This window comes from Pseudorca crassidens, chromosome 3 (genome assembly GCF_039906515.1).
Source record: "Pseudorca crassidens isolate mPseCra1 chromosome 3, mPseCra1.hap1, whole genome shotgun sequence".
Taxonomy (NCBI): domain Eukaryota; kingdom Metazoa; phylum Chordata; class Mammalia; order Artiodactyla; family Delphinidae; genus Pseudorca; species Pseudorca crassidens.
The window spans coordinates 106473295-106498503 of record NC_090298.1 but is presented as its reverse complement, the minus strand read 5'-3'; the positions used below and the strand labels follow the sequence as shown (position 1 = coordinate 106498503).

Below are 25209 nucleotides of genomic sequence, written 5' to 3'. Positions count from 1 at the left end.
AATATTTGAAGAGAAGAATATTAATTTCTGCTACTTACTTAGATTCACTAAAAAAGGAGGATGGTTTAATGGGTGGATAGAAGGATGACTAGATGGACAGATACGTGATAAAAACAGCATATTAAAATGTTCATGGTAGAATCTAGGTTAGAGTATATGAATATTTGCTGTAAAATTCTTTCAAATTTTCTATATGGTTAAAAATTTTCATAAGAAATCCCAGACACTGCTGATTTTTAAAAAATCCTATTGACTTCAAGAGGCGAGGTACAAAAAAGACGAAAAAATATAGTGGCATCAGACTGGAAGCTAGAAGATAATGTAAGGGTAAAATAAAGGCATGTTCAGATTAAGGATCTTAGAAAATTTGCCTACAAAAATCTTTTCTCAGTAGGATATGCTTCACCAATACAAAAGAGTAAACTAAGAAGAAGGAAGATAGAGCATCCAGGAAATGAGATTCAATGTATGGGCAATGTAAGGAGAATCCCCAGCTTAAATGTAACAAAAAGCCCCAGGATGACAAATGTGCACTTGGTCTAGATAACAAACATTGCAGGACAGACAGATCAAAAAGGGATGCTGCTCAGAAAAAAAAATGAGATTGATAGATTATCCTTTGTACTTGATTTATGATTTTATTGTGAGGAGTTCCATATATCTGAAGAATTTGGTGATTGCTAGCAATGAGTATATATAAAATAAGCAAAAATGTTAGAATTCATTACCAACTCCAAGAAAAACAAAGAGCTTTACCAAAAGTAAAATATCACTACACTATAAGCTCAGCTGATAACAATATGAATATAGTCAAAGGAATGTAGACATTCCGTATTGATTTAACCAAAAATTATGCTATAATTACACTGGAAGTGATAGATAGTATCTATAACTGAAAAATCAAGAAAATTCCAAATTACTTAAATAAGCAGATCATTTAGAAATATAGCAGAAGAAGGAGCTAATAGTTGATAATCCTCATCCCTGAAAGCAGAAATGGGGGAAAGCCGCTGTCTATTGTCATAAGCCTTACTTTCTTCCTTGGCTTTTGAAAGTGTGTACATGCACTTGCTTTTATAAAATTTATAATTTAATTTAAAAGTTTTTCTATCTAGTGCAACTACAGGTATAGTGAGGATTTATTTTTCCATATCCTTTCCGTTGAAATACCAGACATTCCTTGGTATGTCAAAAAGGAAGGAATGCAAATACTTCAGAAAATAGGAAGACCATAGTGGATTTACCATGTGTGAACTAATTCACTCTCTACATTCCCTGAGAGGGCCCAGAACTCACTTTTTTCACCAAGAAGCTATACATTAGTGAGAATAGCACCAGCATTTTGGAAAGGTATTTTCATAATAGTTCTCTTGGGGATGCTACTGGGAGAAATGCCCAATGAATCAGTTTCCTTGGTTTTAGTAAGATGTCCATTAAGTGGCATTTAATCCTCAGAGGGAAAAAAGGCATAGTTACTATAGCAATCAGAACATTCCAACCTAGGTAGTTTTGGCAATGATAAATCAACCATGGGGTTTCTGGAGTTCAAATAGAAGGACAACCCACTAAAGTCCTACTTGAATTATATAATTGAAAAACCTTTGGGGTCTGGTGAAAAAGACTACCAATATAGAAATTAAATTCTTGACCTCTCTCCTAATTCCTAGAACAAGGTAATTTACCAGGCCCAAGCCTCTATTAATAAAGAAGGGCCTAGTGATCTTGAAGGATAATAAAATTGTAAGTAACATATTTCAGAGAAGAGATACATTGCATAGAGTTAAGAGCTTGTATTTGGGAGTCAGTCTACCTGAATTCAAATTCTGGCTCCACCACTTACTAATTGCGTGACTTTTGGCATTTACCAAGTTAACTGTGTCATAGGGAAAGAAAAAAGTCAAATATTTAGAGAAATGTAAGACACTGTCTGAGAGCCAACACTAATTCCTGAGAACCTAGGATTTCTAGTGCTATCTACCACTCTCCATAGAATAAAAACAAATGGGCATTTGTCCACATCAAGGTAAACCAGGTCTTAGTCTCCTAAACAACACTGCTTCTGACCAAGGCATTTACTTTACATTAAACAAGACCACTGGATACATTGGTTTTATCATGTGCACAACATCTAGAGTCAAAAAGAGGTGGAATAGGCTCGTGTAGATTGATTTAAGCCATCATGTAGGAGAAATACCTTGAAAATTCATGGTGTGGTTCTGTAGATGCAGTAACTATTCTGAACCAGCAAGCAATAAGTGATCCTGCTTTTCCCAAAGCCAAGTTGTATCAGTCCAGGGACCAAGGGCTGGAAAGATGGTGCCATTCACAATTACCTAACTACTAATTACAATTCACAAAAGTTTTCTTTCCATTCCATCATCTCCAGGCTCTGCTACTGGTGTGGAGATAATAGAAAATAGAGGAATGCTTTCAGCATTTAATGGAGGTGAGACTTCCACTGGGCCATTTCATACTCCTTATGTCATTATGAAGACAGGCAAAAAGAGAGAGAGAGAGAGGGAGAGAGGGGGAGAGAGAGGGAGAGAGGGAGGGAGGGAGGGAGGGAGGGAGGGAGGGAGAGAGAGGGAGAGAGAGGGAGAGAGAGGGAGAGAGGGAGAGAGGGAGAGAGGGAGAGAGGGAGAGAGGGAGAGAATTTTAGCCTGGCTTGATTGATTCTAATTCTCAAGGAAAAATAGGATTGCTGTTATACAATGGAAGCAGGGACGTGAATAAATAGAACACCTTCTCATATTACCAAGTCCAGGGCTTGAGGTTAATCAAAGACTCTGGCAATCTATTCAGGCAGAACCACCAAAAGCTTAGATCCCTCAGGAATGAAGGTTTGAGTGACCCCACTGGGTAAAGAATCCCAGCCAGCTGAGGTGCTAGCAGAGTACAAAGCAAACAGAAAGGCTTGGTGGAGGAAGAAAGTTATAAATACCAGCTACTGCCTCAAGGCCAGTTGCAGAAACAAAAACTAATGCCTCTACCTATTTTCTTCTTCCCTGTTGAGACATGGCTTTATCTACACATTTTAATAAAGCTTCCTTTTCTTGAAGAGATTTGTTGGGAGTAATTAATGATGTAATCCTGTCACTAGTGGCAGAATTCTGAAGTGGGATTGTACAAAACTAGAGAAAATAGACACATCACCCAGAGATTCTGGATTTGGAGCTTGAGTCACTTTGGGCTTCCTCCCATTGCAGAAGGAAGAAACACATTGTAAGTTGTATGTGGAATAGTTACATTATGTTGGGTGAAGGTATTTTGTAATGTAAATATGTGCAGAAGAACAAATAGAGGTAGCCAAGAGAATAAACTGTAATGAATATTTGTCATTTGTTGGCTACACAAACCCCTTCCAGTTAGGAGGGATCCTCATTGTGTGAGCCCTGGAGAGAAACACGGCCCACCTCCTGATACACAGGAACCCTCGTCTTGCCGCAGCAGCAACCACAGGTACACGCCTCAGGTGCTGAGCTCTTTTCCCCAGCTTTTGTACCTCCAGTGAGTGATGCAGAGATGAACTTTATGATGCAGTGTCAGTGGCAGGGATGGGTAGTGATAATAGCCTTACTGTCAGTACACTGTCAACAGTGGACGTAGGGCCGGTGGCAGTGCCCTAACCAGAGCATTTCAGAGGCGAGACCCTGCCTGTGCTCCCACTTCCTGGCCTCTCCTTGCCTCCTACCTTATATCCTTCTAATAAATTCCTTCTCCTTAAATTAGACAGAGTTATTTTCCATTACCTGCAATCACGAGCCAAGTGAGACAAAACTGCTTCACTACTTTAGAAGAGACAGCCACTTCATCAGCGCTAGCCCGTCTGAAAGCAGGAAGGGAAGAATATATGGCTTTGTTAGAAGAGACCCTTTCTGCCTGCAGCCAGGAACCAAATACGTCAGAAAGTCAGATAATATTGAGCCAAAGTCTCTGCCTCAAGCTAATATAAATGAGAGAAAAGAGAAAGGAGGCAACATCACAGGATTTACAACTGAGACCTGGAAAAGCCTGACCCCATGCCTGTCCAAGCACCAACTCCAGTGCACTCACTGTTTGACAAAGGTGTCAACTACCCATGCACAAGTTTTGTATATAATTTCAGGGATTCATGGCTCCCAAAGGACCTTCCCTGTCTTAGATGCCCCAAAACAAATAGAGTCATTCAACAGATAGTAAGTAATTAAGTGCAGGGATGCTGCCACTAATGGAATCCCCAAATTAGGTATGACTAATTAATTTTTGAAAACAGCACAGAATTGAGAATTACATTTAGCAAGACAATGGAGGAAAACAAGTCTACAAAGTGAACTTTTGTAAATCAAGGCACAAACTCAAAAACCGTGTAAACTGTCCACATAAATAACTTTTCTTTACAATTTAACGACTATACATAAAACAGATTTTGCTACAGAGTGTAATACTTGTATTAACTCCTCTTTACGTAGACAATTTTGAAATATCTTCTTTCCTTTTACAATATCCAAATGAAGTTTTTGTCTTTTCCTCTTCCAGCTTTTTTGTTCCAAATGGACTAGTGCCCAACATTGCTGAAGGGAGAATTTCTCCTCTGGAGTCAGTGGCTTCACAGAGGCCAATAATTCAACGTTCCTCTGTTAGTCTAAGTCTAGCAACGGAAATAAAGCTTTGGGCCTGGCCAGCTATTCCCTCAGCCAGATTCAGCTGAATTCATTTGAATGTACAGCAAGGCAGTGTGGTGCCCAAATGCGATCTCTATTTCAGACATGCCTCGTGAGCACCAGCCTTCCCCTGCACTCCCTCTCTCAATACTATCAGCCAGGTCCCCCAAAGCAAATAAATGGAATTGACTTAGGTACCTACCTCTCCCCTCCTCACCAGTCCTCTCAAAGCTGTCCACTTCTCTCCATTCCCTTGAGCAGACCCTCATGATATCACACAAGAATTGCGAGCAGTAGCCCCTCAAGCCCTCTGGAACATCAACCCCCCTTGCTCCACCCTCAAGAGTATACCTGTTGACTCCACAGCACACCGAAATGACTTTCTTAAAACAGATCATTCTTCTGCTTAAAATTATTCAATGGCTACCCACTGCCTTAGGAAGAAGTCCATGTACCTTAGCATATCCTCAAGGCCATACAGAATGTAATCCTCTACCGACAATGGAGTGTCATTTTTGACACTTGTTGCCTTGCAGTTCCACCTGCATTTCCCCAAACTATCCTGTTTCCTTGTGCCTGAGGCTTTGCCTGGGGGAAAGGAGGCACTGTGTTTTGAATGTCTTTTTCTCCATACAATTATTCCCCTAGCTAAATCTGCCCCTCCTAACTGCAACTCAGATATCGCCTAGGCCAGAAGCCTCGATGATTGCTCAAACCTTAGCACTGTGTCTGAAGCTCTGAAAAGACCATTGTCAAATTGTAATTTCCTGTTTGTCAGTATCCCCAAGGCAGTAGACTGTATGCTCTTCAATGTCAGCCTATCTAGTACCCAGTAAACAATAAAAAACCTCTGAATGAATGAATGATTCATAAGTTTGGGTGCTTTTCTATTATTATTTTCCACTCCATAGGTAGACACATTTTGTAGGCAATAAGATATTCTTCAGTTTTGTTTTCTAGAGTCTCATTCCTGGCCCCAAGACCTTCAAGTTCTACTAGTATACTAAAGCAATACCTTATTTATTCATTCATTCATTCATTTATCATGTTAAGCCAGAAGTAGCCTACCAGACTGATGAAGATAAAACATTATGGAATATGGAAGATAGGTTTACTACATTTTGAAATTTCACTTTGTCATTTGACATTAAAGAAATAAGAATCTACCACCTTTGAAAAGAATGGAGCTTTCCTGACCCTTCTACCACACCCAGGGGTTATAAACAGTAAACTTTATATACAAACATTCAGCCTAATTTTTCTCAGGAAAATCCCTTGTTTTCTTTTGGTTTTCTGGAAACCTGAAATTCACATTGTCAGCCCCTGGTTGACCACACATTTCATCTTTTCATTCTAATGCTTTTTTTGTTGTTTAAAATTGAGGCCTGAAATCATACACTATTTCAGAAGAGAAATGCACATTTGTACTGAAAATGCAAAGACCTCCAAACTTGTCTTCTCTGAGAATTCTTCTGCACTTCAAGTAGAAATGAAAGTTTTAGTGGATGTTATATGTTTTCTCTGAAGCCTAAGTAGGAAAATTACTGTGCAATCGACAAATGTGAAACATTTGTGAATATGTCACCAAATTCCATTTTACAAGATAGCTACTTTCACCGGCAACCCCAATAACATATATTAGAATCAAGTATATCATCAATATATCTAATTTGGGAAAATATTTTTAGAATTGTCAATTCTTCAGTATGCTTTAGCTTAAAAGATATGGAAGAGAAAGGATACAAATGGTGTTGCGTTAATTCATTCTTAAAATAGATGTGGTGGAAGTTATAGATGCGATAAGACTGTTGAAATTCTGGATTCATTTCATTTATTAAAACGATGAGATATGAAGGGTTTGAAGTTCCCTTTTAGGATTGTTATAAAAACACTATAGCAACAGAAATTGTACTACTATGCATATTTTTAAAATAATTTTCTCTCTTCTGTATTTTGTGAACTATGAGGAAATAAGTGAAAACTTTGTTTGTCTGGAAGACTGTGTATCTGTATGACCCTTCCAAGTCTGACATTTTAATTCTGTAAAATTTTTAGCAACTAAGATATGTTCTTAGGAAAAGTATAGGGTATTAATTTTTCCATTTTAATACAAAATATTGATGAAAGTTATGAAATTATGAATGAAAGCATTTGAACCACAATATTGTGAAGGCTTTTTATGGTCAAATCTCATAGCTGGAACTTTGCATTAAAAAAAAAGAAAAAGGGCATCCCTGGTGGTGCAGTGGTTGAGAGTCCGCCTGCTGATGAAGGGGACACGGGTTCGTGCCCCAGTCCGGGAAGATCCCTCATGCCGCGGAGCAGCTAGGCCCGTGAACCATGGCTGCTGAGCCTGCGCGTCCGGAGCCTGTGCTCTGCAACGGGAGAGGCCGCAGGAGAGGCCCGCGTACCGCACAAAAAAAAAAAAAAAAAAAAAGGTATTTAAAGGTTCCATTTGTCTTTCAAAGTCCAGTAGTTGCATAACTTTCCATGAGTGTTAATATGAGTTAAGAGCAGATCCTGAAAAGAAGTTTCCTAAAGTATTTTTATTATTTATATTTCGTTTGAGACTAGAGGGAAAGTAATATTCCCTGTGAGCCAATGAGCAATGGTTAAAGTGTTTAATGGGATATGGGAAATCCATTAGTCATTAATATGGGGGAGCCCTAAATTCTAATTTTTGCCTTATCTCTTTGTTATGATCCTATTATTCAAACCTGGGAAGAGGGGTTTGATTGAAAGAAGCCTTTATGAAATTGTCAAGCAGTAGTAAGCTGGATGTGAGGATATGCTATAATTTCCCTCGTGCCCTGCATTATAATTCATTATTAAAATACCAGATTGGTATCAAATGTGAGAGTGCAGTTGCATTTGATGTTTATGCATTTTGATACCATTAGTGCATTAAAAGACACTGTGGTTTGCCCCATCTGAGGGAAGTTAACAATTCGCACAGAAGTTTCATATTACACATCTTCAGCTGATCACTCTTAGGGGACTCAGTAAGTGCTGGAGTTTTTATAGAAGATCTGAGCTGCCTGGAGTTGAACATAAAGAGACTTTTCAAAGATTACTACCATATTTGGTCCTTTTTAAAAGAAAAGACAATGATAATCACTCAGATTTCATTGTTCTGTCCAGCCTAACTGGAAAAGAATAATAGTTGATTCTCTATTTCAGGTATTGTCTCGACAAAGGAGTGAGGGTTGTTAATCTTGTGTGAAGTAATATTGTATGACAGTTTCACATTCCCACACAGAGTGACAAAACTGTCATGCCAATGATAAGATACAGAGTCTTCACAGTGTTTGTTCTACAACATTGTAAAACTGGTGTTTTAACCATAGAAAAATTTCAATACCAGAAAAACAAATCCTTTTACCTTTCCTTTGAGTATGTGATAAGTTATGCCATTTCTTTCACTCCTGTGTAGCACTAAAGAAAACCACACAGGATCTATGATTTTTCATGTTGTATTGGTACATGCTACTCACTCTGAGATCTAAGGAAGGCTTCTACTACATTTTACTTTCAGTACTGCAGCCCCTGGGCATCAGCCACAATCTCACCATTTTCCCTGATTACTCAGAACTGGGATATCAATGAAAAAGAATATTTATTCAAAGTCCACTATTGTAAATCCATCGTAATATCTGGAGCAAACATCATTTTATTGACTACATAAGTCCAGACTGATGTAATGAGCTGTGAAACCCATGGCAGGCAACATGGCACAGCAGAAGGAGCAAAACCTCACGGTACTTTGGCTTCAATTCTATTCAAGATCATTCTTTCTTTTTTTTTTTTTTTTAAGATTTTTTTATGTGGACCATTTTTAAAGTCTTTATTGAGTTTGTTACAATATTGCTTCCGTTTTATGTTTTGTTTTTTTAGCCATGAGGCATGTGGGATCTTAGGTCCCTGACCAGGGATGGAACCCATACCTCCTGCACTGGAAGGTGAAGTCCTAACCACTGGACCGCCAAGGAAGTCCCCAAGATCATTATTTCTTAGCTGTGTGAAAAAGGAGGTTTATTGCCGATTAGTAGTCATTTTACCCATCCATTGTATTTCCAATTTCCCAAAGCTAAGGGTAAAGTTTCAACCATTTATCACTATCCTCAAGCTCATCATTCTTCCCCCACTTTTTGACTCTCAACACATTACAAAGCCCTTAATAACTGAAAAAAATAAAATAGATGCACTAGGAATGACCTTAAAACATTTTTAGTGAGCCTCCAATTGTGTCTGTATCTTTTCCGTATGCATCTCATAGTAGGGTATATGTGTACATGGAGGTAAGTGGCAGAGTACTGGGTTCAGAGCTCCCTGGAATATTAGTTTTTACAGAAATGTTTAGAGAAAAAAAGATCTAAATTATTGAACTTGTAAAAGTTGCACAAACACATGCAAGTAATATCAGCAAAGTGTGGCTTTTCCATGGTGGCCAATCTTATGTTTCTTTCTGGGAACGTGAAGAGTAGAAAGTTTTCATTAGTAGCATTTAATTAAATAATCTGGTTTATAATATTTAATAAAATTTATTGTAATTGATACAATTTTTTACATTTAAAACCATGTAACTTAATTTTTCTATACTATATATCCTCTGAGATAAACACATCATCCCAACTAGTCCTCAACCATCATAATTGGGTTTTTGATAAAAATAGGAATGGGAAGATCTCTGGGCTGCCAAGTTCAGATAGTGGCTGAAGTATAGTATACATCTTTATCATCAGGGGTAAAGTCAAAATAGTTAATGAGCAATAGAGCACAGGCACCAAGAATCAAAATGGATACTGGCCACTACAAAGTTCCGGTGTGTACTAGTCAAATGTCATCCCTGGTTTTCATATCAAAAACAGAGTCAACATGATCATGCTAGTTCCAAGAATGCCAGACCCACAGAGACCTCTAGCTGAAGTGTGTTAATCGTGGAACTATAGAAGTAATAGGTAGTAAGATTTTACTAGTTCTGTATAATCAAAAATATTCTAGAGACCAACTTAAGCTAACCACACTACAGAGTCATGGCCTCTGAGCCCATTTTCCAAAATTAGAGGCCCTTGAATAAGGTCAAAATCACACATGTTAAGGAAGGATTTACTGTAACACCATACATAGGTTCTCTAGTCCTTCCTCCCAGTCTTCCCCAAAGAAATTTAAGATATTCGGCACTGTGAAAAAGCAAGGAAGGGAATCACCAAAACCTTTTAGGTAGTATTGGATACTGAGCTAATCTTAGTTCCAGAAACCCATTAAATCATCATGGTCTGACAGAGTAAGGCTAATAGGATAAGTGCCAAAATGGAGTACTTGCCCAAGGCCAGTGGAACAAACCCATCCAACGATTATTTTCTTAGCTTATTGGTGTATATTTGAATGGACATCTTTGGCCACTGGCAGAATCCCTACACTAGCTCACTGACCCACAGGGTAAAGGTTTATAGTAGGAAGGGCCAAATGCAAGACATCAGTGTTCCTCAGTCCAGGGTCTAATATACTAATTTCCATAATACATGCAAACTTCAGGCATTTAACCCAATAGCAGTGGATTTCTTGCTCATTTGACAGTCAAGTATGGGTATTCCTGGATGGTGGCATTCATTCACATAGTGACTCAGAGATTCAGCACTTTTGCCTCTTAAATCTCTGCCATTCCCTAGAACATTGTTATCCTCTGCATCTATGTGACAGCAGGGAAGATGTAAGACTGCAAAAGAAGCACAAGATTTCTTAAATACCTTCCCCTGAAAATGGTATTGATAGCTTACATTTCATTAGCTAGATCACAGTCACATGATCACACCTAACTAACTACAAAGGAAGCTGCTAGACATAACCTGGAAATAATCCAGGAAGAATAAAAGAATAATTATTTCGGTGAATAGCAAGTAGTCTGCCACGTGGGAGAATTTCAGAGATTTCATGTCAAACATTTCAAAGATGAACTTCTTCCTAAACCCATATCAATAGATTTATTGGCAATTCCTTTTGATTGGATGACCAAGGATGAAATCTGGTTTAGTTTTCAGATGGTTCTCCAAGCTTTTCTCCAACAGCTAATATAATCTTCTATTGAATTATGGTCCTACTTACTTGTGGCCCTGGAAGACAGTGGAGAAAGACAATCCTTCCAATGGGCAGTCTTTTGAATTGCACCTCTTCTTATAACATAAGAAGAGTTTCTTATAACATAAGAAGAGTTTCTTATAACATAACAAAAGAAGAGTTTCTACACTGATGCATAGACACTGGCCAACAGTTTGCCTAAATGGCGCTCTCAGAATAGACCAGGGCTAATAATATTTATGTCCCATGTGACTGTTCACCAGAAGGTCACCACTGTTTAAAACGTGTTTAGAAAAACAACAACAACCACAACAACGCATACAAAGGGTTGCGAAGGGAAGACATAAATAGCTGGTAAAGCCTTATGACTAGCTGCAGAAACAAGGATGATCGATAATCCAGAGATTCCAGACTTGAACCTGAATGCACTAAATGGTTATCATTTGGTTAGTCTGCTCTACAGCGCTGAGAGCATTTTCTGTTGGAGATAGATCCATTATGTCAGCTGAAGGGATTTTTAAATATTTACATGCGGAGGAAAATATGTCCGTGTGTGTGTGTGTGTGTGTCTGTGTACACGTTCTGGTAGGGTATTGACAAAATCTGGTGGGCATCTGTTGTTTTTCCTATATCAAGCACTTTCCTCATTTTTATAGTTAAAAAACCTACTCTGGGAAACTGTCTCCCATTCAAAGTAGTCACTGAAGTATAGGAATAAACCAGTCCATGGCTATTAGATATCTCTCCTTGGAATTTGAATCTGATGCAGAGACAAGAATTAAGCAGACAAGAACAGTCGGACAAATAAAAAGATGGTCCTGGATTGCTGGCTACTGGGATGCCCAGCAGCGCTCACCGTTACCGTCTCAGACTGGTTGTTTAGAACATTCTTTGATGAAATAACTGAAACAATTTTCTTCCAATAAATTATCTGTTTTTGCTTCAGTGTTTAGAATTGAATTATTTTCTTGCAATCAGATATAACAGGCATAAACTTGTCAACCTACAGAAGTAAACTGCAATTTTTTTATTAGTTGTGCTCTCACAAACAAGGTCTTATGTGAAATCCAAATGCACCTATTCCTCCTGTAATGGCCTTAACTTATTCCTAAAAATAATGCCACTAAGTGAAAAGTTGTTAAATATAAAAACATGCAATGTGTCCATACCAATCTAATATATCCAACATTTTTCTCAGATAATATATCAATTGAATAATAAAAACATGTTTATAAAAATAATCAATTTACCGTGTCCCCAGTCGGCGCCGGCTTCCTGCGATGTGCGTTGAAATGAAATTGGGTCCTGGTGCCAGTCCAGTCAGCCTTGAGAATCCTGTGCCGGCTGTTCCTGCTTCTGGAGAGGACGAAGCCACGGAGTCTGCTGAGATACACCAGAAATACATCTACACGTGGAACAACTCCTACAGAACACCTACTGAACGCTGGCAGAAGACCTCAGACCTCCCAAAAGGCAAGAAACCCCCCCCCCCCCCACGTACCTGGGTAGGGCAAAAGAAAAAAGAATAAACAGAGACAAAAGAATAGGGGCAGGACCTGCACCTCTGGGAGGGAGCTGTGAAGGAGGAAAGGTTTTCACATACTAAGAAGCCCCTTCGTGGGCAGAGACTGCGGGTGGCTGAGGGGGAAAGCTTCGGAGACAGGGAGGCGAGCATAGCTACAGGGGTGCAGAGGGCAAAGCGGAGGGATTCTCGCACAGAGTATCAGAGCCGAACGGCACTCACCAGCCTGAGAGGCTTGTCTGCTCACCCGCCAGGGCGGGCGGGGCTGTGAGCTAAGGCTCGGCCTTCAGTTGGAGCTCCCGGAGAGGACTGGGGTTGGCGGCGTGAACACAGCCTGAAGGGGTTAGTGTGCCACGGGTGGCCGGGAGGGAGTCCGGGGAAAAGTCTGGAGCTGCCGAAGAGGCAAGAGACTTTTTCTTCCCTGTTTCCTGGTGCGCGAGAAGAGGGAATTAAGAGCGCTGCTTAAAGGAGCTCCAGAGACGGGCGCGAGCCGCGGCTAAAAGCGCGGACCCCAGAGACAGGCATGAGACGCTAAGGCTGCTGCTGCCGCCACCAAGAAGCTTGTGCGCGAGCACAGGTCACTATCCACACCCCCTTTCCGGGGAGCTTGTCCAGCCCGCCACTGCCAGGGTCCCAGGATCCAGGAACTACTTCCCCAGGAGAACGCACGCACGGAGCCCTCACGCTGGTACGACGTCACGCCGGCCTCTACCGCCGCAGGCCCGCCCCACACTCCGTGCCCCTCCCTCCCCCGGCCTGAGTGAGCCAGAGGCCCCGAATCAGCGGCTCCTTTAACCCCGTCCTGTCTGAGCGAAAAACAGATGCCCTCCGGTGACCTACACACAGAGGCGGGGCCAAATCCAAAGCTGAGCCCCTGGGAGCTGTGAGAACAAAGAAGAGAAAGGGAAATCTCTCCCAGCAGCCTCAGAAGCAGCGGATTAAAGCTCCACAATCAACTTGATGTCTGTGGAATACATGAATAGACAAGGAATCATCCCAAATTGAGGAGGTGGACTTTGAGAGCAAGATTTATGCTGTATAGCTTTGCTTCCACAATATGTCCTAGGGGGTCTATCCGTCCGTTTTTTTTTTTTTTTTTTTGGTTTTTTTTTTCCCTTTTTTCTTAATAATTATTTTTTTATTTTAATAATTTTATTATATTTTACCTTATTTTATTTTACTTTATCTTCTTTCTTTCTTTCTTTTTTCCTTCCTTCCCTCCTTCCTTCCTTCCTCCCTCCCTCCTTTCTTTCTTCCTTTCTTTCTTCCTTCCTTCCTTTCTTTCTTTCTTTCTACTTCTACTAATTCTTTCTTTCTACTTTTTCTCCCTTTTTTTCTGAGCCGTGTGGATGAAAGGCTCTTGGTGCTGCAGCCAGGAGTCAGTGCTGTGCCTCTGAGGTGGGAGAGCCAACTTCAGGACACTGGTCCACAAGAGACCTCCCAGCTCCACATAATATCAAACGGCAGAAATCTCCCAGAGATCTACATCTCAACACCAGCACCCAGCTTCACTCAATGACCAGCAAGCTACAGTGCTGGACACCCTATGCCAAACAACTAGCAAGACAGGAACACTACCCCACCCATTAGCAGGGATGCTGCCTAAAATCATAAGTCCACAGACACCCCAAAACACACAACCAGACGGGGACCTGCCCACCAGAAAGACAAGATCCAGCCTCATCCACCAGAACACAGGCACTACTCCCCTCCACCAGGAAGCCTACACAACCCACTGAACCAACCTTAGCCACTGGGGACAGACACCAAAAACAACAGGAACTACGAACCTGCAGCCTGCAAAAAGGAGACCCCAAACACAGTAAGATAAGCAAAATGAGAAGACAGAAAAACACACAGCAGATGAAGGAGCAAGATAAAAACCCACCAGACCTAACAAATGAAGAAGAAATGGGCAGTCTACCTGAAAAAGAATTCAGAATACTGATAGTAAAGATGATCCAAAATCTTGGAAATAGAATGGACAAAATGCAAGAAACATTTAACAAGGACCTAGAAGAACTAAAGATAAAACAAACAATGATGAACAACACAATAAATGAAATTAAAAATACTCTAGATGGGACCAATAGCAGAATAACTGAGGCAGAAGAACGGATAAGTGACCTGGAAGATAAAAGAGTTGAAATAACTACTGCAGAGCAGAATAAAGAAAAAAGAATGAAAAGAACTGAGGACAGTCTCAGAGACCTCTGGGACAACATTAATCGCACCAACATTCGAATTATAGGGGTTGCAGAAGAAGAAGAGAAAAAGAAAGGGACTGAGAAGATATTTGAAGAGATTATAGTTGAAAACTTCCCTAATATGGGAAAGGAAGTAGTTAATCAAGTCCAAGAAGCACAGAGAGTCCCATACAGGATAAATCCAAGGAGAAATATGCCAAGACACATATTAATCAAACTGTCAAAAATTAAATACAAAGAAAACATATTAAAAGCATCAAGGGAAAAACAACAAATAATACAAAAGGGAATCCTCATAAGGTTAACAGCTGATCTTTCAGCAGAAACTCTGCAAGCCAGAAGGGAGTGGCAGGACATATTTAAAGTGATGAAGGAGAAAAACCTGAAACCAAGATTATTCTACCCAGCAAGGATCTCATTCAGATTTGATGGAGAAATTGAAACCTTTACAGACAAGCAAAAGCTGAGAGAGTTCAGCACCTCCAAACCAGCTTTAAAACAACTGCTAAAGGAACTTCTCTAGGCAAGACACACAAGAGAAGGAAAAGACCTACAATAATGAACCCACACAATTTTGAAAATGGGAATAGGAACATACATACCGATAATTACCTTAAATGTAAATGGATTTAATGTTCCCACCAAAAGACACAGATTGGCTGAATGGATACAGAATCAAGACCCATATATTTGCTGTCTACAAGAGACCCACTTCAGACCTAGAGACACATACAGACTGAAAGTAAGGGGATGGAAAAAGATATTTCATGCAAATGGAAACCAAAAGAAAGCTGGAGTAGCAATTCTCATATCAGACAAAATAGACTTTAAAATCAAGACTATTAGAAGACACAAATAAGGACACTACATAATGATCAAGGGATCGATCCAAGAAGAAGATATAACAATTGTAAATATTTATGCACCCAACATAGGAGCACCTCAATACATAAGGCAAATACTAACAGCCATAAAAGGGGAAATCGACAGTAACACATTCATACTAGGGGACTTTAACACCCCACTTTCACCAATGGACAGATCATCCAAAATGAAAATAAATAAGGAAACACAAGCTTTAAATGATACATTAAACAAGATGCATTTAATTGATATTTATAGGACATTCCATCCAAAAACAACAGAATACACATTTTTCTCAAGTGCTCATGGAACATTCTCCAGGATAGATCATATCTTGGGTCACAAGTCAAGCCTTGGTAAATTTAAGAAAATTGAAATCGTATCAAGTATCTTTTCTGACCAGAATGATATGACACTAGATATCAATCACAGGGAAAGATCTGTAAAAAATACAAACACATGGAGGCTAAACAATACACTACTTAATAACGAAGTGATCACTGAAGAAATCAAAGAGGAAATTTAAAAATACCTAGAAAGAAATGACAATGGAGAGAAGAGGACCAAAAATCTATGGGATGCAGCAAAAGCAGTTCTAAGAGGGAAGTTTATAGCAATACAAGCCCACCTTAAGAAGCAGGAAACATCTCGAATAAACAACCTAACCTTGCACCTAAAGCAATTAGAGAAAGAAGAACAAAAAAACCCCGAAGTTAGAAGAAGGAAAGAAATCATAAAAAATCAGATCAGAAATAAATGAAAAAGAAATGAAGGAAATGATACCAAAGATCAATAAAACTAAAAGCTGGTTCTGTGAGAAGATAAACAAAATTGATAAACCATTAGCCAGACTCATCAAGAAAAAAAGGGAGAAGACTCAAATCAATAGAATTAGAAACGAAAAAGGAGAAGTAACAACTGACACTGCAGAAATACAAAGTATCATGAGCGATTACTACAAGCAACTCTATGCCAATAAAATGGACAACCTGGAAGAAATGGACAAATTCTTAGAAAGGCACAACATGCCAAGACTGAATCAGAAAGAAATAGAAAATATGAACAGACCAATCACAAGCACTGAAATTGAAACTGTGATTAAAAATCTTCCAACATACAAAAGCCCAGGACCAGATGGCTTCACAGACGAATTCTATCAGACATTTAGAGAAGAGCTAACACCTATCCTTCTCAAACTCTTCCAAAATATAGCAGAGGGAGGAACACTCCCAAACTCATTGTACGAGGCCACCATCACCTTGATGCCAAAACCAGACAAGGATGTCACAAAGAAAGAAAACTACAGGCCAATATCACTGATGAACATAGATGCAAAAATCCTCAACAAAATACTAGCAAAAAGAAGCGAACAGCACATTAAAAGAATCATACACCATGATCAAGTGGGGTTTATTCCAGGAATGGAAGGATTCTTCAATTTACACAAAACAATCAATGTGATAAGCCATATTAAAAGATTGAAGGAGAAAAACCATATGAGCATCTCAATAGATGCAGAGAAAGCTTTTGACAAAATTCAACACCCATTTATGATAAAAACCCTGCAGAAAGTAGGCATACAGGGAACTTTCCTCAACATAATAAAGGCCATATATGACAAACCCACAGCCAATATCGTCCTCAATGGTGAAAAACTGAAAGCATTTCCACTAAGATCAGGAACAAGACAAGTTTGCCCACTCTCACCACTCTTATTCAACATAGTTTTGGAAGTTTTAGCCACAGCAATCAGAGAAGAAAAGGAAATAAAAGGAATCCAAATCGTAAAAGAAGAAGTAAAGCTGTCACTGTTTGCAGATGACATGATACTATACACAGAGAATCCTAAAGATGCTACCAGAAAACTACTAGAACTAATCAATGAATTTGGTAAAGTAGCAGGATACACAATTAATGCACAGAAATCTCTTGCATTCCTATACACTAATGATGAAAAATCTGAAAGTGAAATCAAGAAAACACTCCCATTTACCATTGTAACAAAAAGAATAAAATATCTAGGAGTCAACCTAACTAAGGAGACAAAAGACCTGTATGCAGAAAATTATAAGACACTGATGAAAGAAATTAAAGATGATACATATAGATGGAGAGATATACCATGTTCTTGGATTGGAAGAATCAACATTTTGAAAATGACTCTACTACCCAAAGCAATCTACAGATTCAATGCAATCCCTATCAAACTACCACTGGCATTTTTCACAGAACTAGAATAAAAAATTTCAGTTTGTATGGAAACACAAAAGACCCCGAATAACCAAAGTAATCTTGAGAATGAAAAACGGAGCTGGAGGAATCAGGCTCCCTGACTTCAGACTATACTACAAAGCTACAGTAATCAAGACAGTATGGTACTGGCACAAAAACAGAAAGATAGATCAATGGAACAGGATAGAAAGCCCAGAGATAAACCCATGCACATATGGTCACCTTATCTTTGATAAAGGAGGCAGAGATGTACAGTGGAGAAAGGACAGCCTCTTCAATAAGTGGTGCTGGGAAAACTGGACATGTACATGCAAAAGTATGAGATTAGATCACTCCCTAACACCATACACAAAAATAAGCTCAAAATGGATTAAAGACCTAAATCTAAGGCCAGAAACTGTCAAACTCTTAGAGGAAAACATAGGCAGAACACTCTATGACATAAATCACAGCAAGATCCTTTTTGACCCACCTCCTAGAGAAATGGAAATAAAAACAAAAATAAACAAATGGGACCTAATGAAACTTCAAAGCTTTTGCACAGCAAAGGAAACCATAAACAAGACCAAAAGACAACCCTCAGAATGGGAGAAAATATTTGCAAATGAAGCAACCGACAAAGGATTAATCTCCAAAATTTACAAGCAGCTCATGCAGCTCAATAACAAAAAAGCAAACAACCCAATCCAAAAATGGGCAGAAGACCTAAATAGACATTTCTCCAAAGAAGATATACAGACTGCCAACAAACACATGAAAGAATGCTCAACATCATTAATCATTAGAGAAATGCAAATCAAACTACAATGAGATATCATCTCACACCAGTCAGAATGGCCATCATCAAAAAATCTAGAAACAATAAATGCTGGAGAGGGTGTGGACAAAAGGGAACACTCTTGCACTGCTGGTGGGAAAGTAAATTGATACAGCCACTGTGGAGAAAAGTATGGAGGTTCCTTAAAAAACTACCAATAGAACTACCATATGACCCAGCAATCCCACTACTGGGCATACAGCCTGAGAAAACCATAATTCAAAAAGAGTCATGTACCAAAATGTTCATTGCAGCTCTATTTACAATAGCCCGGAGATGGAAACAACCTAAGTGTCCATCATCAGATGAATGGATAAAGAGGATGTGGCACATATATACAATAGAATATTACTCAGCCATAAAAAGAAACGAAATTGAGCTATTTGTAATGAGGTGGATAGACCTAGAGTCTGTCATACAGAGTGAAGTAAGTCCGAAAGAGAAAGACAAATACCATATGCTAACACATATATATGGAATTTAAGAAAAAAAATGTCATGAAGAACCTACGGGTAAGTCAGGAATAAAGACACAGACCTACTGGAAAGCGGACTTGAGGATATGGGGAGGGGGAAGGGTGAGCTGTGACAGGGCGAGAGAGAGGCATGGACATATATACACTAACAAGCGTAAGGTAGATAGCTAGTGGGAAGCAGCCACATGGCACAGGGATATCGGCTTGGTGCTTTGTGACCACCTGGAGGGGTGGGATAGGGAGGGTGGGAGGGAGGGAGACACAAGAGGGAAGAGATATGGGAACATATGTATATGTATAACTGATTCACTGTGTTATAAAACAGAAACTAACACACCATTGTAAAGCAATTATAGTCCAATAAAGATGTAAAAAAATAATAATAATCGATTTAACAGTGAATAAATACTGCTTGTACATATAAAGTAATGTAATCAGTTTTATTATATTCTCCAAGGAGGAAGATTGATGATGGCTGACGAAGAGGGGTGAAATATCATCCTTCAAAAGGTAGAGTCACTTGTTTGAATATTGGGCAAGCATTTAATGTTAGCATCATATGAACTTGACAATTCTCTTTCCCGTGAGACTTTAACCCTAAAATAACTATCTGATATGAAAGGCTTTGACATAAATGGAAAAGACTGGAATCTTTGGGTAGAAAAATATGTGCTTCCAAACATGAGGAAATTGTATACATGCACAAGAATGAAGAGTAGCAGAAGAGGACACGTCTGAATTCCTCTTACTTGGCCTCCATAGGCAAAGCACAACATTAAGGTTCATCCAAATGTAGCATGCATTTCAAATTCGTTCCAAGTAATATTCTTTAACTAGAAACTGTTGTATAATATAAATGTGTAAGTGTGCCATTGTTTGAAATAATAATGCTGAAATATAACTTTGCATAGTATGTTTATTTAGTGGATTTTAGGAGAAAAAGTCATTATACTGGAAAAAAAGGAGTCATTATCTAAAAAGTGGTATAAGTTTTCAAGAGCTGTTAAGGGAAAAAGTGATTTGTGGAGTTAAACTGCATACAGAACCAATAAAAGCTGTATTGGGAAGGTGGTAGTGAGTTATGACCCTTTCTCTCCTCTCAGTTGCCACCTCCAGACAACCACTTCCAAAGTTTTGACCAACTTACCTTCTCAGTCATATAATCTGTAAATTCTTTCCCAATTCCCATGATCCACCATCTGAACTACCCTATTTGCTGATTCATGAATATGCTATGAATGTTCAGGCCTTCAAGCAATTGTTTATGTTCCTCCCTTTCAGTAAACACCTTCACTTTCTCCTCAAAGTTTAAAAAAATCCTACTTCTTTTTGAATTCCCAGCATATATGTCACTGTCCCTAAGCCCCACCTAAAGCAAAAAGAAATGCTTTATTATGTATATTCTCATAGCATATGATTATACTTCCATTCCAGTATTTATCAAATTTCATTATAATTAGTTGTTTATGTGGCTAATTCCTTTCTAAGTTCTTCAGAGCAAGGAATTCTGCCTAATTTGTTTTTGTTTGCCCTGTATCTAGCACAGTGTCTTATTCATCAGAAGATGATCAATAAAGACATGTTGAATCCTTGGTAAGTAGAACAAAGGGAGAGAGTTTTAAGAAATATTTGGTGGTTATACCCATTCAAAAAATAGGCAGAAGAACTAAATAGATATTTCTTCAAAGAAGATATACAGATGTCCAAAAAGCACATGAAAAGATGCTTAACATTACTAATTATTAGAGAAATGCAAATCAAAACTACCATGAGGTACAGACTCACACCAGTCAGAATGCCATCATGAAAAAGTCTACAAATAACAAATTTTGGAGAGGATGTGGAGAAAAGGAAACTCTCCCATACTGTTAGTGGGAATGTAAATTGGTGTAGCCACTATGGAAAACAGTATGGAGGTTCTTCAAAAAACTCAAAATAGAATTGCCATAGGATCCAACAGTACCACTCCTGGGCATGTATCCAGAGAAAACTCTAACTTGAAAAGATACATGCACCCCAATGTTCATAGCGGCACCATTTACAAGAGTCTAGACATGGAACAACCTAAATGTCCATCTAGGACATGTCTAGATGAATGGATAAAAAAGATGTGGTACAGATATAAAATGGAATACTACTCAGCCATAAAAAAGAATGAAATAATGCCATTTGCAGCAACATGGATGGACCTAGAGATTATCATACTAAGTGAAGTAAGTCAGAAAGAGAAAGACAAATACTATATGATATCACTTATATGTGGAATCTAAAATATGCCACAAATGAACTTATCTGTGAAACAGAAACAGACTCACAGACATAGAGAACAGACTTATGGTTGGCAAGGGGTGTGTGTGGGAGGAATGGACTGGGAGTTTGGGGTTAGCACATGCAAACTAGTACATATAGAATCCATAAACAACATGGTCCTACTGTATAGCAAAGGGAACTATATTCAATATCCTAAACCATAATGGAAAAGAATATAAAAAAGAATGTGTATATATATGTATAACTAAATCACTTTGCTGTACAGCAGAAATTAACACAACATTATAAATTAACTCTACTTCAATAAAATAAATTTTTTCTAAGAAAAGAAATATTGGTGGTTGTAGTGAAAGATGAATAGAATTGAAGGTCCAAGTAGTGCTAAAGTTCATGGTTTGAGGATGCTCTCTACTCAAAGTTGTAACAGTTAAGATTACCTATAAAAGAGAAAAATTTGAAAGATAGCCATGTTCAAAAAAGTATAATAGAACCAAAATAAAACAAAACAAAACTTGAAGTGGTAAGTGTAGCTGAAGGCATAGACCTCCTGGGCTTTGAGTGATCAACAAGTACAGACGACCAGTTCAGATCATTCAGAGTAGTTCCCCTTCGCACGAGGAGAGGACCGGGGCCTAAAACATGCATTTAGTGATGGTGTAAATATAAATTGGTACAGTAACTCTAAAAATAGTAAAATGCTCATACCTTGTAACCCAGCAGTTTCATTTCTGTGTTTGTAACCTAGAAAACCTTGCATACATGCAGAGACTTTTCCAAGGCAGTTAAATGTACATGTTCGGGATCAAGACTTTTGGGCTCAAATTCTGCCTCTGTTGCCTTTAGCTATGTACCATGGACAATTACTTAACCTTTCTGTACCCGGATTTTCTCATCTCAGAAATAGAAATAATAAAAATACCCACCTCTTGGGGATTGTTGTGAGGATAAAAATGTGTTAAACACTTGTGTAACTCTTAGAATAATGCCTAGCACATAGTAAGGACACAAATCTTAGCCGTAATCTTAAGTATGGCAGTTTTGGTTCTGTTTAAAAAAAAGACAACAGGTCCCAAATGCAGTCACTCATGCTAAGCCCCACATCACCAAACCACGACTTAGTTATAGTTTCAGCTCTCTGAGAAACAGAATCTTAAACCAGTCCATCAGGAACACCTGATCAGCCCTAGGTAGGTAATCTGCCTGATAGGCCCCTGCCATCCCCTAAGGAAAGTAACTATGCAATTAACCAGCCTGCTTTTTTTTGCCTCATATAACTTCCAAGTTCCTGCTCCCTTCTGCCTATAAAAGTCTTTCAGTTTGTACATCTCGTCAGAGTGCCTTTTATATCTGTTAGATTGGTTGCTGCTAGACTCAAACTGATTTTTGCTCAAATAAACTCTTAAAAAGTTTTGGGTACCTCAGTTTCTCTTTTAACTGTTTGGGTGTCAGAAGAGGGAACTGAAGGAGATCCCAAAGGGCCCTCAGGAGCACCGAGCAAACAGAGGTACCTGTTGAGCCCCTTGAACTCGCTGCTTTCTTGCAGACTCCGGAGGTCGTGTGGAAGTCCTTCTCGGATTCTAGCTTTGCAGCTTTGTGTTATTTTATGAGCTTTCAGACTTTGAGTATTTCTTTTTCCAGACTAGGTCCAGAAACCAGCTTGAGTCCGACTGGGTCTGACTTAGAAACCAGACTGGGTCTGGGGACGGACCGGGTCTTGCTTGGAAATCAGACCAGGTGTGGGAACAGATTGGGCCCGACTTAAGCTGAACTGGGTCCAGCTGTTAGGCCTCAGGTGAATAAACTTTTGTTTTTAAGCTGAATAAGCAGGTTAACCTTACCAAAGATAATCTTGAATTATAGTGGCCACAGTGGAGAACTTTTTCTGTAAGGTACCACATAAATGGATAAGGTTATCTAAGTTAAAAGTTCTCCACTGTGGCCACTATAATTCGACACTCACCATAAAGTGTGGAGGGAAAATTATTTTTCCTCCTCTTCAGTTTCTGGTGACCAGGATGAGGCCCACTGCGACACTCTGCTCACTCTAGAGCCGGCAGATGGGATCCTGGGAAAACTGGTGGAGGCTGGAAAAAGGTGAGAATTCTTATCAAAGACAGCTCTCCCAGTTCTCTGTCTGTGGTGCCTGGTCAAAAGAGGAAGGTAAAATTTCACATTGTCCTTTCCTTTGAAATTTGCAGGCAAAAATAAATAAATAAAAAATTTGTAAGAATTAGATCTTTGAATTGTGATTTGTGAATTTGGTATTGGGTACCCATTTATTGTCAATCTCTGTGTTGTCTAATCTCCAAATATTTGGGGGTCTTCCAGCTAATTTTTTCTTACTGAATTTAATATAATTCTATTGCAATCTGAAAAAATATCTCGGAATAATTTCTATTCTTTTAAATTTGTTAAGGTATGTTTTCTGACCCAGAATATGGTCTATCTTGATGAGTGTTTTATGCAAGATTGAGAAAAGTGTGTATTTTGTTGTTGGGTGATGTGTTCTATAAATGTCAATCAGATCCAGGCAATAAATGATGCTTTTTAGTTCAACTGCATCCTTCCTGATTCTTTAGCTGCTGGAAAGAAAAAGTGCGTGGAAATCTCCAACTATAATGTGGATTTGTCTGTATCTCCTTGCAGTTCTGTCAGTTTTGCCTGTTTTGATTCTCTGGGGCCCTTGTCACATGACAGTAAGATGAGGAAAATTGAAGTGTTCTGTAATCTTATGATAATATCTCATTCCTTGAATGGGTGTAGGTCCTTGGGTTGTAATCTTCAAAAATTTTTCGTAGCCTTTTTTTTTTTTCCCACGAGATTAGACAGGAGCACTAGAGAGAGCTGGTTTGGCTAACTGCCCTTCCCCAGGTCAGATAAGATCTGATAAAGTCCTTTCCTGTGGATAGTAGGCCTTTGCTACAGAGGACACTGTGGGCATATTTCCAAATGGCTACTTTTCTCCTCCTCCTGCCAGAAACATGAGAGGATTTTTCTTAGATCTTCACCTTGAGAACAGGGTAGGGTCCCTGGAGGTAATAAACACAAAAGTATTGGGTCCCCCCCAAGACTGGGTCCTCCTGAGTTTCTCTCTCTCAAGCTAGTTCATACTTGGCCTCCACCAATTCATCAAAATGTTCCATGAAAGTTTGAGAAAAATGTGAATTGTGCTGTTGTTGGGCAATGTATCTATAAAGGTCAGTTAGATTAAGATGCATTACCACTTAAGTGTTCTTACCAGTTTATGGCTCCAGTGGCGTCTGTTCCAGATAGTAAGCTGATTGTGACTGTGAATTTCTGTATTCACCTTGACTCTCCAGATTTCCCAGTGGCAGTGTGTCCTGTGACCCCAATTTTCCAATGGATCCAAGTCATTGGTTTTCACTTTGTTCAGCATTTTTCTTCTTTGAGAATAGGAGTACCAGCTTCCAAGCTCTTTATATGTCAGAGCTGAAATGCATTGCCTCTATGTATTTTTTAAAGCCGAGTCAATTACTTTGAGGTGAACTCACCTGTGACTCAGTCAGATTATTGAGGATTGTCTTCTATTTTCTCTGGGTACAATGGACTTGTGCAAATGATGGGGTAGACCTGAGGCCTTGAGTCCCTCAGTCAGAAGGACCTGGTGGAGCTGTTGGTTTTTTAAGCTGGGTGGTTAAGAAAAATTGGTGAAGATGAAAATATGGGATGATGTTTTAGGGATGAGAGCCCTCACAGGTGGGTCCAAGGAGCTACTTCACATAAGGTCTGATGAGATCTGAAGAAAATTCGTACATTAGTGAACACATGATTGTTATCGCCCAGAGGCTATCATCTCCCAAGAAATATACTTTGTTGCCCTTGAGGAGATGAACAAGTGATCAAAACTACCCAGTTGCAGCTGCCTCTTCGTGTTCTAAGGACTTCCCTAAAGGAAACCTACACTTTGTGAAACAGATTAATGGGCTTCCTAGTCTCCTGAGTAGCTCTCCTTAATGTCCTGTCCTATCCTACTTCTCCTTGACCCTCATAATGAGAAAATGGGAAGTAAGGGACCCCCGGGCACACTAAGAAGATTTCCCTGTGAACTTTCTGGTTTGGAAAATGAACCACCTGGAAAGACACAT

At 39.1% G+C, this 25209-nt stretch overlaps 1 protein-coding gene across 1 annotated transcript in view; it reads left to right on the top strand.

Moving 5' to 3' along the window:
* Positions 1-2229: 2229 nt before the first annotated feature.
* FBN2 (fibrillin 2) overlaps positions 2230-25209 on the top strand; it is a 285484-nt gene continuing 262504 nt past the window's right edge. Inside the window, exon 1 of the mRNA XM_067731631.1 lies at positions 2230-2245. The gene's annotated coding sequence lies outside the window, so the exon portion shown is untranslated. The remainder of the gene's footprint in view (positions 2246-25209) is intronic.